The following is a 12029-nucleotide window of genomic DNA, read 5'->3' as shown; positions in this document are numbered from 1 at the left end:
TTCCTAATTATTTTTTCTAATTTTTTTTATAATCACTGTTTTAGTTATAAGTTAATTTGTGGATGCTCTTTTCTATCATTTTGTTAAATTATATGGTAAATTTCCTAATTTTTGTTTGCTTCATCGTTAAGTTATGGTACATGAAAAAATAAAAATGTACATTACTTTTGTTCTTATTTTTTTGGGAAAATTTTATTTTCTTCTCTAACTTCATAATATTGTGAATTATATTATGTGTTTTAGTTATTTTTGCAAATACACTGATTTTATAAATTTTATTTAGTTGACATCGTGCAATAATTATAAAATTAATATTTTTGTGCAATAAGGTACTTCAATGTGAATGTCCATCTCCAAGCATTCACGTTGCAGGATTGTATCTGTCCTTGATCTTTAGAACCCCTTCAACAGCCTGTAGAGTAAGGCGTTTAGTTTGATTCCTCCAAAGTATCCAATGGATATAACCAAGAGAATGACAAAGACAAATGCTTCACCTCAAAGTATTCAAGTTTTTGGGAGTGATGTCCTAGGCTTCTACCACGTTGAACTTGGCTTCCACATTTCATCATCAGAAGCTGATTAAAAAGGTTAGTTCCATTCTGCAGAAGGGAGACGCAAATATTTTGATACGAAACGATAAATTAAGTTCTGAATAAATAAAAAGAGTAACAAACAAAAACAAAAACAATAAACAAAACCAAAATCATTGTGAAACAGAGACCGTGATTTGTTCACCGGAAAGCATGGCGGTTGAGCATCATCATTCTCCAATCTCGTTTTGCTTGAATCTGCTTGCAAGCTCTTCCTTCATACGGTCGCCGTCGATCTGAAGAGTTCATCGGTTCGGTAGCTGTGAAAACAGTGGAAAGCTTCAGATGAAAAGACACAATACCTTGTTGAAACACCTTCTACAAAGCTTCAACTTATCTGATTCTGTTTATCTTCACTAAAGTAAAATCCAAAAAACACAGACACTTGACTTGCAAGGAGACTCTGTCTAAAAGATTTTAATCAAACAGAGATTGTTTCGTTTCTAAATCAAGGATCTAAGCATAACTAACTTACAGAGAAAAACCCCTCAAATCAAAAGAAATTAGATTGATCCTCTAAAGGAAAAGCAAAGATAAACCTACTATCCGCAACGGAAGAAAATTCGGACAAAGCTGAAAAACAAATCCGAGAAACGGAACAATCATACACCAAAAAGAAAAAAAGTGTTTCTCACTTGGATTCAAACCGGAAGATTATTTTCTCTTTTTTTTTTGGGCAACGATTATTTTCTCATCTCTCTCCATGAAAGTTCATTCTGCAAAAGAGAGACCCAAAGATTTTGACACGAATATAAATTAAGTTCTGAATAAACAAAAGCAGTAACAAACGAAAACAGAATCAATAAACAAAACCAATATCATCCAAAGCTTTCTATATCAGTATACAACCAAAATCATCTAACATAAAAACAAAAACAAAAACAAAACCAAAACTAAATCAAAATCATCTAAATTCAAGATTTCTAAATTAATAAAATATATCCAAATCATCTTACATCAACAAACAAAAACCAAATCAACAAACGTAACCAAAATCATCCACTGTGGTAGAGAGAATATAGAACGAAGTTGGATCGGAAAAAAACTGTGATCATATGTTTTATATGAAAAATCAGAAGGAGAAATCCTAAGAGAATCCATAAATGAGAATAAAGGGTGAAACGAAGTGGAGGTTGTCTTGAATGCTCGTCGATCAGATCGTGAAACGGAACAGAGAAGAGGAAGAGCAAAGGTTTCATGGTCAAGTTACAAAAAAAAAAGTTTCATGGTCGATCTATGAAATCAGGGATTGAAGAAAGGGGAAACGCTAGCTCGAAACGGCGATGGTATCTGTGCTTCGTTTCTTTGACTAATGGGCTTAGACAATAACACGCAACGGACGTAAAAAACAAATAAAGCCCAACCGAAAGCAAACATGTCTGACGTGGAAAAAAAAATCTTCCCATTGGTTGATTAAATCAGCTGACGTGGATAGCTTCTTTGGTGCTTATATTTGCCTTTTAGTATTGTATGATGTGGAAAATATATAAAATGAAGGTCATTGAAATTAATTTATTTAATAAAGTAATCTGAATTTAAACGTGTGTAATGAAGTTTTATTCATACTAGAGTCTTTTTCCGCGCTACGCGCGGATAATTGGTTTGGATATAGTAATATGTAATTTTAGGGTAATTATTTGATAGACAATTTTTAAGTTTTGTCTCAAAATAAGTTTTTCAAAAAAGTGATCAAAATAGATTTCATTAAAAATAACAAAAAACTCTTATAATCTAGATATATAAATAAAAATAAATTAAAAAACATAATCTTTTTTTCTAGGTTTGAATTATATGTTTTTCAAATTTGAACTTTTATAAAAAAAATTGCAAAAAATCATTTTTTTATTTTTCAAATTTATTTTTGAAATTTGAAAATACTTTTGAAACTATTTTTAAATTTTTTTTTTTTTAAAAATTGAATATTAATTTTTAATTTTTTTAAATTCAAAATTTAAATACCACTCCTTGAACTCCACTACTTAACTGTAAACTCTAAATTAAAATTAGTTAACCCATAGAAAATAAGTATATATTTATTTTTAATGAAATATTTTGATCATTTTATCTCTGGAAGCTATATTTGACAAAAAAAAATTATTTTTGAGGCTATCATAGAATTTTCTTTTACTTAGAGTGATGTTTTATTCTTTTTTAAAAAAAGTTACAATTGCATATGTCATTGACTATTCCTTAAGAAAAGAAAAAAACTTTCAGTTTTTTCCAAATTTATGATTTTTAGGTTTTTTCCCAAAATCTTTGGATTTTTTACTTTGGTACGACATAATCTTATATTCTTTTTGCTTCTATTAAATAATTTTGAAAATTAAAAAAAAAACAATTCTCTCAAATAGTCGTTTTTAAGTTTTTGTTACAAAATAGTATTCAAAAAATAAAATGATCAAAATAGTTTTTTTTTTCAATTTTTTTTTCTTTTAAATTTGGAATCCATACCCAAAATCGACCTCTTAACTCTAAATCCTAAGTATAGATTAGTTAATCCAAATTGTATAAACGCATATTTTATCCTTTAATAAAACTATTTTAGTTATTTTCTTCTTTGAGTGCTATTTTTGTGAAGATAAACTAAAAAAAATTATCCAAGAAAATTTCTAGTTAAAAAATTTATGTTGAAGTTTAAGATATTGATTGTTTTAATTATTTTATTTGTTAATTTAAATTTTGTTATGGGCTTTCATTTTTGTTCTAAAAATCATTCTCATAAAACGTATTGTGAAAAATAAAATTTGCGGAACTCTGAACAGCACATTTATAATAGTTGGCTTGGCCTAAATCAAACTAACAACAATTACATATTTGCTTCTTTGCTATCCGTTGCAGTCTCTCTGATTCTTTCAAACTGTGTTTCCAACTCACAGTTCCTGATTTTGATGCAGCTATATGAGTACACAAACCATAGATGAGTTACATGAGAATATCATGACACAAAGGATTAGATTAACATCTATTTACCAACGAAAAATCGTTCATTAAACCTGTATTGTTAAATATCTGAACAAAAAAAAAAACCTGTATTGTTAAATATCCTAAAGTAAGGACCTATGAGTTTCCACAATTAGACAATCATCCTAATCAGTTGATTCGGGTAAGCGTTTGAAAGCTGAAGCTTTTCTTTTAAAAATACTGCAGTTAGAGCTTGTGTTAAAGCAAAGGTGGGTGTGTACACACTTTCTACTCAAGGCCTGAAAAAAGAAGTGAGACGTCACGACTTTACTATTGCAACTCCGCCGTGCATCACCGCCAAACAGGGTCATACTCCATAGAAGGAAGATGACCAATGAATATATGTTCAGTAGCATGTGAATAACTGTAAACTCTATGTACTCGGCAAAGCTAAAGAATTTCAACGTTACGATAATTTATTTACAAACAACTCAATGGTAACATCCTAAAAAAAGATATTTCTCATACATTATCATATCTATAACAATAATATTGCACAGTAGAGTACTGTGATTAAAGAAATCTTATTTCACAAAGCTACAGATTTAATGGAACATACCAGTTTATAGTTTTTAACAGCTTCCGGAGTTAGACTACATGGAAAAGAAACTGCATCCGGAGATATTATTCTTTTCCCCCATATCTACACATTCCTGCTTTTCAGAAAAATGAATTTGATATATGAGTTACACAGAGAGAGGATAAAATAGACATGAAAAAAAAAGAATCTAAACTTACACTTCTATTTGCTTGGATCTGAGAATTTGTATGTCTACAGTAATGTTTCTTCTTAGCAGGAGTAAAATTTTCCTCGTCTCGAAGTTCATTAACATCAAACTCGTTTCCAGACTCTGGATCTTTCACTACCCGACCCAAATGACCCACTGGCCGACCCGTTTCCATCATTTCCTCTCCTCCTCTACTTTCCAGCATAATCATCGTCATCATTTTCATACTCGTCATCCCATGCTCCTCCTTGCAATTTATGTACTTGCGGTTCATGTGAACCAAATCCTTGAAAATGTCTCAATAATTATTGAACACTATTGCGATGCTCGAAGTGGTTACAGCCACCAAACTCATCAGTAAGTCCATTTCTTCGAAGTTTGTTCTAGCTGTACCACTAACATGGTGGAGAGATACTTCAGTTCATTTCGCCATTCATTGTTTTCATTCTCCTCAACCAGCGTCCATATACACTGCAAAAAGAAAAAAGAGTTTTGAACATTTTGAAAGGATGCAAACATTGCTAATTTCATTTAAAGTATGAATTTACTATAGTACCTGAGCGAAGCGGAACAATTAAGGAATGATGGCAACAACAATGTAGAGTTCTTTGTAAATATTTCTGATTGTTTGCACATGCTAAACCAAAACGTTAGGATTTTCTGAGGAGGAAACACAAACTGTAAAACAAACTAATTAAGTAGAAAAAGCTAAATTTACTCAAACAATGATCATGCTTATAAATATTAAGTTACCTTACCAGTTTGGTTTCCCCACGTAAATAGTAATGAGGGGGTTGCAATCTTAGGGGATATTGTCTATTTGTTAGTTCAGAAGTTGCTATTGGGTCCAAGTCGAGGAAAATTTCCCTGTTCAGACAAAGCAAAAGCACTTGAGATTCAAGGTCGCAAGAAGAAAATTTTGCCATAAGACATTGATTCTAGTTAACTTAATATTTGTCTTTTGGAAATAGTGTCTTTACGCAAGGCCTCAAACATGCTTAGAGCATCTCCAATGTAAAACACCATTTTTTCCTCTAAAATGGAATAAAAGTGATTATAGAGTAAAAATGCTTCAACCTCACTCTATTTTTCACTCTATAATGGAGTGATGAACAAAAAAAATTAGATTACTCCATTTATTGAGTAAACTCCATTATAGAATAAGAAATAGAGTGGGATTGAAGCACTTTCTACTCCAAACTCATTTTTACTCCATTTTGGAGGAAAAAATGGAGTTGGATTGGAGATGCCCTTAATACCTCGAAACTGAATTTAAGAAATAAGAGCGTTTATAATCCACAAAGAGCATCTTTTAGCAGGCTAAGCACAAGAGAGTTCATCATGGATAGGAACTCCACGCTCTTAATCATGGAAAGCAATGTAAGATTCGTCTTTAACATGAATCAAAAATAAATAAAAAATCAAAGGTCAAGTCATAGCAGAGGAAAATATCTAAGCTGAGATGAATTTAACCCGTCCAAACCGAGATGAAGTAAAGCCCTTCAATATCGAGAAATGACAAAAGATGTGGCCGTTGCTCAATCTCCAGATCACAACGAAATACAAAAGCAAAGCATCAACGTCAATTTCTAACTAATATGCAAAAGCAATTGTATTCCAAAAAAAAACTGGAGACGATCAATAAGGGAGACTGAGAAAAGATTATTACCTGATTTTGGGACTATCTGTTCATCATTCTCCTCCTTCATATCCCTTCTCAGTGAAGATGAATAGCTAGACCGGGTACGGCGCGCAAAGCCCTGTTCCCGCTCGAAGAAGACATCATCATATCAATGGGAAACGACGTCGCAGATGAATACCATACATTTGAGAATACCATTTCGCCTCAGATTTGAAGGGTGTAGAGGCCAGAACTGCAGCATTTTATTAAACGAAACGAAACGAAACGCAACGCCGTAAAAGTGAGGTCTTGAGATGTATCAGCCATTGGTTTCTCCAGAGATGTAGATTATGAAATTGGAACGGCGAGAGACGATCAAAAGAAACTAAATTGGGATGTGAGATAAGATCCATTGATTGTAGACTGTAACCTTGGACGAAAGAAGTTTATTTAAGAGGAAAATCAAAGGGTGGTGGAAGGATTAAATTGCAACCGAAGAGAAAAATAAATAATGAGATTGAATAAGTGAGAATGGATTATAATAACTCAACAGAAACGGCAATCTGTAGAAACCGGTAAAGACAACGGCTAAGTAGAAGGGTCACACGTTTCCACGACCATTCTATTTGGAATAAGAACTGGGCTGATTTAAAATGAGTCACAACCAAATATTATCAGCCATATGATGTGGCCATTTTCAAGATCATGATTGGACGATTTTTTTTAACGACTATTCTTCTTCTTTGATTTTGGTATGAAATCAACTCTGGCTATGGAACATATTAGTAAATGAGAAATAACGTTTATTCTTTTATTTGAAAATAATAACGAAAAACAAAATCAGCTTGTAAATGAAACTGAAAATTAGAATATAAGAAACTCCCACATAAATTGTAATAATGATGAATCATAGATGACTTTCCCAACATATATGACAGCTTATGTTTGTACCAAGTTATTGATCAATGGAGCAGAGCAGAAATGAAAAGTATAATCACAAATAAGAGAACATAGATTTAATTGTTGCAACTTTCACGATTTTGTAAGTACGTAGAGGCCTATCTAGCTTTCATTACCGAAGAAATAAGTTGCAGATTCAGAAACCGCCGCGTGTCCAAAAACGTCCACCACTCTCTACTAATATGACAGACTTGTGGAAAAATAAAATGCTGTTTTATATATGTTGATATTTCATTTCCCGTTGACATTTTACTTTGAATTTAGTTTAAATAATTAAAATAATAAAATAATAATTGATATACTGTATTAGAATATAATAAATAAAGATTCAAATGTTTACAACCCACACCGCACCACTGTTGATACTATTTAAAAGACTAATATTACTATTTTTGTATGTTTAAATATTTTAGATCAAGTAGACCATCTACTTGAAATAACAGATTATAATTTTCAAAACAATTGCTATATATTGATTACTTATAGAATATGGTTAATGGTTATTCTATTCTAGTAGCTTTTGTTTTTCATTTTTATAACATTTGATGTATTATATATGTAACTATTTATTATAGCATTTTATTCTTGAACAGAAAACTTTTCTTTTTAGTTATTTCATATTTGGTTTTATTTGAAATCATTATTATTAAATTAACTGAAACTAAACTGAAATATTAAATTATATAAAATATACTCAATGTCAAAATTGTCAAAATTTACATTTTATCAAGAATGCGTTGAATGTCTAACATGAAATGTAGGAAACAATAGTGTTTCGGTTGTTGTTTAATTTTTCTTCTTTTGAACAAAAATTTCTAATTTTTTCTTTTTGGTTTGATGTACTTTTCTTTATTATGTTTAAGAATGTCTTAAAAGTATAATCGATTAACGATCGCACAAGTTCATGATCTTCTAATCCAATTTCTGCTGAAATTGTAGTGGCTATGGAGTATAGAGACAGTGAGTGACACAAGTTCAATTTCTGCTTGGTTGCATCCCAAAATCTGAAGAAAAGTTAAATCAAACGAAGCATACTGCCTTAGATGTTTAACAGCTTCGGAAAATCTCATCTCTGTTCGATGGCATGAGTCGGAAGACCAGTTTCGCCTGGAATGACATCGTTAAAGAAAACAGCGTAACAGCTTCGGAGATGTTTGCAGTAGATTTTGCAGATTGTCAGCAATTGATGTGGTGATATGTGGTCCTATTAAATAGACAATGTATGTTATATATTTGTAGGGAAGGTGAGCTGAAGGGGTCGTTGCCAATGTTACTGAAATTAAGAAAGTTTTAAGAATCCGATTTCAGGAGGAATGACGTTAAGCCAGAGCGTCTTAATGGCTGTCGTTACGGTTTCTGGTGGAGCAGAGAAATTGGGCCGTCAACGCTGGAGAAGAGAAGTGTAAGCATTATTGAATGTGTTATGTTTAATAGGTTTAGGAGTTATTTAATCCTATATATAGAGACGCTTACGTTGTTATATCACCATCGGTTTTGTGAGGTGATTAAGCATTCATATTGAGTTGTGTGATAAAGCTTTCGAGGTGATCAATAAGAGAGGGACTTCTTGTTGATATTTGATTGTGTTTACGGTTCTATATTTGGTATCAGAGCTCTAGTGCAAATTGATTTCAAACCCGTGAAGCATTACGAGAGAGAGATTCGCCATGGTTGACGTTAAGAATGAAATAGAGTCAAGTAAAGACACTGGAACTTCCCCTGTTAAGTTTTTGATGCTAACTTCATCAAACTATACTGGGCGATGAAGATGAAGATTGCTCTTAAGGTAAACAAAGTGTGGGAGGCTATTGATCCCGGGACTAAGCACGAAGATAAGAATGACCTAGCCATCGCTTTGATGTTCCAATCTATACCCGAAGCTCTGACGTTACAGATAGAAAATCTTGATACAGCTAAAGCTCTGTGGAAAACATTCCAAGCCAGACATGTTGGAGCAGAAAGAGTTCGAGAAGCACGACTACAAACTCTCATGTCTGATTTTGATAAGCTTAAGATGAAAGACGATGACAATATTGATACATTCGTTGGAAAACTTGCTGAGATTGCTTCCAAAACAGCTTCTCTTGGGGAGGTGATTGAGGAAACAACGCTTGTCAAGAAATTCTTGAAGAGCTTACCGAGAAAGAAGTTTATTTTCATAGTGGCTTCAATTGAGCATATGCTAGATCTAAAGACAACTAGCTTTGAATACATCGTGGGGAGGCTAAAAGCTTATGAAGAAAAAATAAGAGAAGATGAGGAGGAACATCAAGAAGATAGTGGAAAACTAATGTATGCTAACAATGAAGGTCATCAAGAGAACTTCGGGAACGGAAGAGGAAGAGGATGAGGTGGACGTGGAGCTTGCAGAGGAGGTAGAGGCCGAGGACGTGTTGGTAGTTTTTATGCACAGAAAGAAGCTTGGAAGCAAGGTCAAGGCAGAGATAAAAGTCATATCACTTGCTTCAACTGTGATAAACTCGGCCACTATGCAAACGAGTGCCCAGATAAGTTGTTTAAACTACAAGAAACCGTTGAGAAGAAAGAAGAAGACACTCAAGAGGCGGATGAATTAATGATGCATGAGGTAGTATACCTTAATGAACAGAAGGTAAAACCGAGCATGTTTGAAGTAGAACACGACATGGAGAACTTGTGGTATCTTGAAAATGGAGCAAGCAATCACATGAGTGGAAATAGGAGGTTATTCTACAAGCTTGATGAGGGAGTAACAGGAAAAGTTCGTTTTGGAGATGACTCCCGCATAGATATAAAAAGAAAATGAGCGATAAGATTCATCTTGTCAGGAGGAGAAAAGAAAACATTAAGCAACGTCTACTACATACCAGGGCTAAAAAGCAATATTGTGAGCTTAGGACAAGCCACTGAAGTCGGGTGCGAAGTTAGGATGAAGGACGATGTACTTATGCTCTTTGATCGAACTGGATTTCTTATGATCCAGACCTCGAGATCGAAGAATCAGCTGTATAAGATAAAATTGCAAGCTGATGTCATTGAGTGTCTACAAATCACACTTCTTACCAAGTCATCTAAATGGCATGCTAGGTTGGGACACATTAATCTTGAGACGATGAAGACAATGCTGAACAAGGAACTTGTTACTGGTCTGCCTAGTATACCGATCGAGAAAGAAACTTGTGTGTCTTGCCTTCTTGGGAAGCAAACGAGGAAGCTTTTTCCACAAGCTACATCATATAGAGCTTCAGCTCCACTTGAGCTTGTTCATGGGGACCTTTGTGGGCCTATCACTCCTCCCACGCCTGGTCTCAAACGTTACGTGTTCGTGTTGATTGATGATTTTTCACGTTATATGTGGACCGTGCTTCTTAAAGAAAAGAGTGAGGCCTTTGAAAAGTTCAAAGCTTTCAAGAAAATTGCAGAACAAGAAACCAAGATGGTTGTGAAGACTTTTAGATCGGACAGAGGGGGATAGTTCATCTCTCATGAGTTTGATAATTATTGCAAGTCTCATGGAATTAATAGGCATACTACAGCTCCTTATTCTCCACAGCAAAATGGAGTTGTGGAACGACGGAACCGCACTTTGCTTGAGATGACCAAAAGCTTGTTGAAGCATATGAATGTACCGAATGAGTTTTGGGGAGAGGCAGTCAGGCACGCCACTTACCTACTTAACAGAGTTGCAACACGGTCTCTGTTAGGACAAACGCCGTACGAAGCTTTGCGAGGAAGAAAACCAAACATTGCTCACTTGAAAGTCTTTGGATGTATTTGCTATGCAAGAACAGAGACTCTGGGAAGAAAGAAGCTTGATGATTGATCAAGGGCGTTGGTGCATTTAGGAACAGAACCCGGCTCCAAGGCATATAGACTGTTGGATCCTTCAAACAGGAAGATTGTGGTGAGTCGTGACGTACACTTCGATGAAGAAAAACAGTGGAATTGGAATGATGAAAACGGAGGGAATAAAACAGAGCAAGAAACGTTTGAGGTTGATATAATTCCTTTTAGAATTAATGATAAAAGCTCTGAAGAACGAGAAGCTAGTGAAAACGGAGGAGAAGTAAACATAGATGATGAAAAAGCTAGTGATGATGAAGGAAATAATGAAGAAGAAGTACAAGGCGAGTTGAGAAGATCAAACAGAGCATCTACAAAACCGTCTTATTTAGACGACTATATTCTCTTGTCAGAAGTAAAATTGAAAAACTCTTGATGATAATCAATAACGAACCTAGGGACTACAATGAGGCGAGGAAACTGAAGTTTGGGTGGATGCATGTATGGAAGAACTAAACTCGATAGAAAAGAACAACACTTGGGTGCTGATTGATTTGCCAAGAGGAGTAAAATCTATTGGAATAAAATGAGTTTTCAAGGTCAAAAGGAATGCCGATGGAAGTATAAGCAAATATAAAGCTCGACTAGTGGCAAAAGGATATGTTCAACGACATGGGATCGACTATGATGAGGTGTTCGCACCAGTAGCTCGTATTGAGACCATTAGGATGGTCATGTCAATTGCGGCATCAAAGAACTTGGAAATTCATCATTTAGATGTTAAAATGGCCTTATTAAACGGTGAACTAATGGAAGAGGTTTTCGTTACTCAGCCTGAAGGATTCGTGAGAGAAAGAGAGGAAGAGAGGAAGAGAAGGTGTACAAGCTACACAAAGCTCTTTATGGTTTGAAACAGGCTCCTAGGGCCTGGAATATTAAACTCAACCGGAGCCTGAAGGATATAGGTTTCATCCGGTGCTCCAAAGAGCCATCACTCTATAGAAAATAAGCAAAGGAAGGTCTTCTAGTTGTCTGCGTATACGTTGATGATCTGCTCGTGACTGGTTCTTCGTTGAAATTGATCGATGCGTTTAAACAAAAGATGGCTCAAACGTTTGAGATGAGTGACTTGGAAAGATTAATTTACTACTTAGGAATTGAAGTGAAACAGACGAGTGAAGGTATTGTGCTCTCACAAGATAGATACGCTCGAAAGATACTCGAAGAAGTTGGTATGCGAAAGTGAAATTCTACTACCTGTCTATGGATATGAATGTGAGACTTTCAAAGTCACCACGAGAGCATTAACGCAGGAGCATTGGATGTCTTCGGTATCTATTGCACACACGAGCTGACCTTTCATTCAATGTCGGTGTACTTAGTAGATATATGCAGGATCCTAAGAAG

At 34.4% G+C, this 12029-nt stretch overlaps 2 long non-coding RNA genes across 6 annotated transcripts; both read right to left on the bottom strand.

Annotated features, from left to right (window-relative positions):
• Positions 1-261: 261 nt before the first annotated feature.
• LOC130507901 (uncharacterized) lies at positions 262-1907 on the bottom strand. Its single transcript, XR_008942530.1, has 4 exons — positions 1226-1907; positions 722-850; positions 495-599; positions 262-412 (listed from the first exon to the last, which is right to left on the bottom strand). It is a non-coding gene; the product is annotated as an uncharacterized LOC130507901 (long non-coding RNA).
• A 1375-nt stretch (positions 1908-3282) lies between these two features.
• On the bottom strand, positions 3283-6520 carry LOC108841110 (uncharacterized). 5 transcript variants are annotated; one of them, XR_008942888.1, is made up of 7 exons: positions 5949-6520; positions 5539-5822; positions 5033-5146; positions 4836-4939; positions 4290-4750; positions 4111-4204; positions 3283-3484 (listed from the first exon to the last, which is right to left on the bottom strand). It is a non-coding gene; the product is annotated as an uncharacterized LOC108841110 (long non-coding RNA). The 5 variants fall into 5 exon arrangements; XR_001948057.2 differs by having other exon boundaries at positions 5038-5146; XR_008942885.1 differs by having other exon boundaries at positions 4836-5146.
• Positions 6521-12029: the final 5509 nt, after the last annotated feature.

Source organism: Raphanus sativus, chromosome 2, assembly GCF_000801105.2.
Source record: "Raphanus sativus cultivar WK10039 chromosome 2, ASM80110v3, whole genome shotgun sequence".
Taxonomy (NCBI): domain Eukaryota; kingdom Viridiplantae; phylum Streptophyta; class Magnoliopsida; order Brassicales; family Brassicaceae; genus Raphanus; species Raphanus sativus.
Note: the sequence above shows the minus strand (reverse complement) of the source record. Positions and strands in the feature narration are given on the sequence as shown.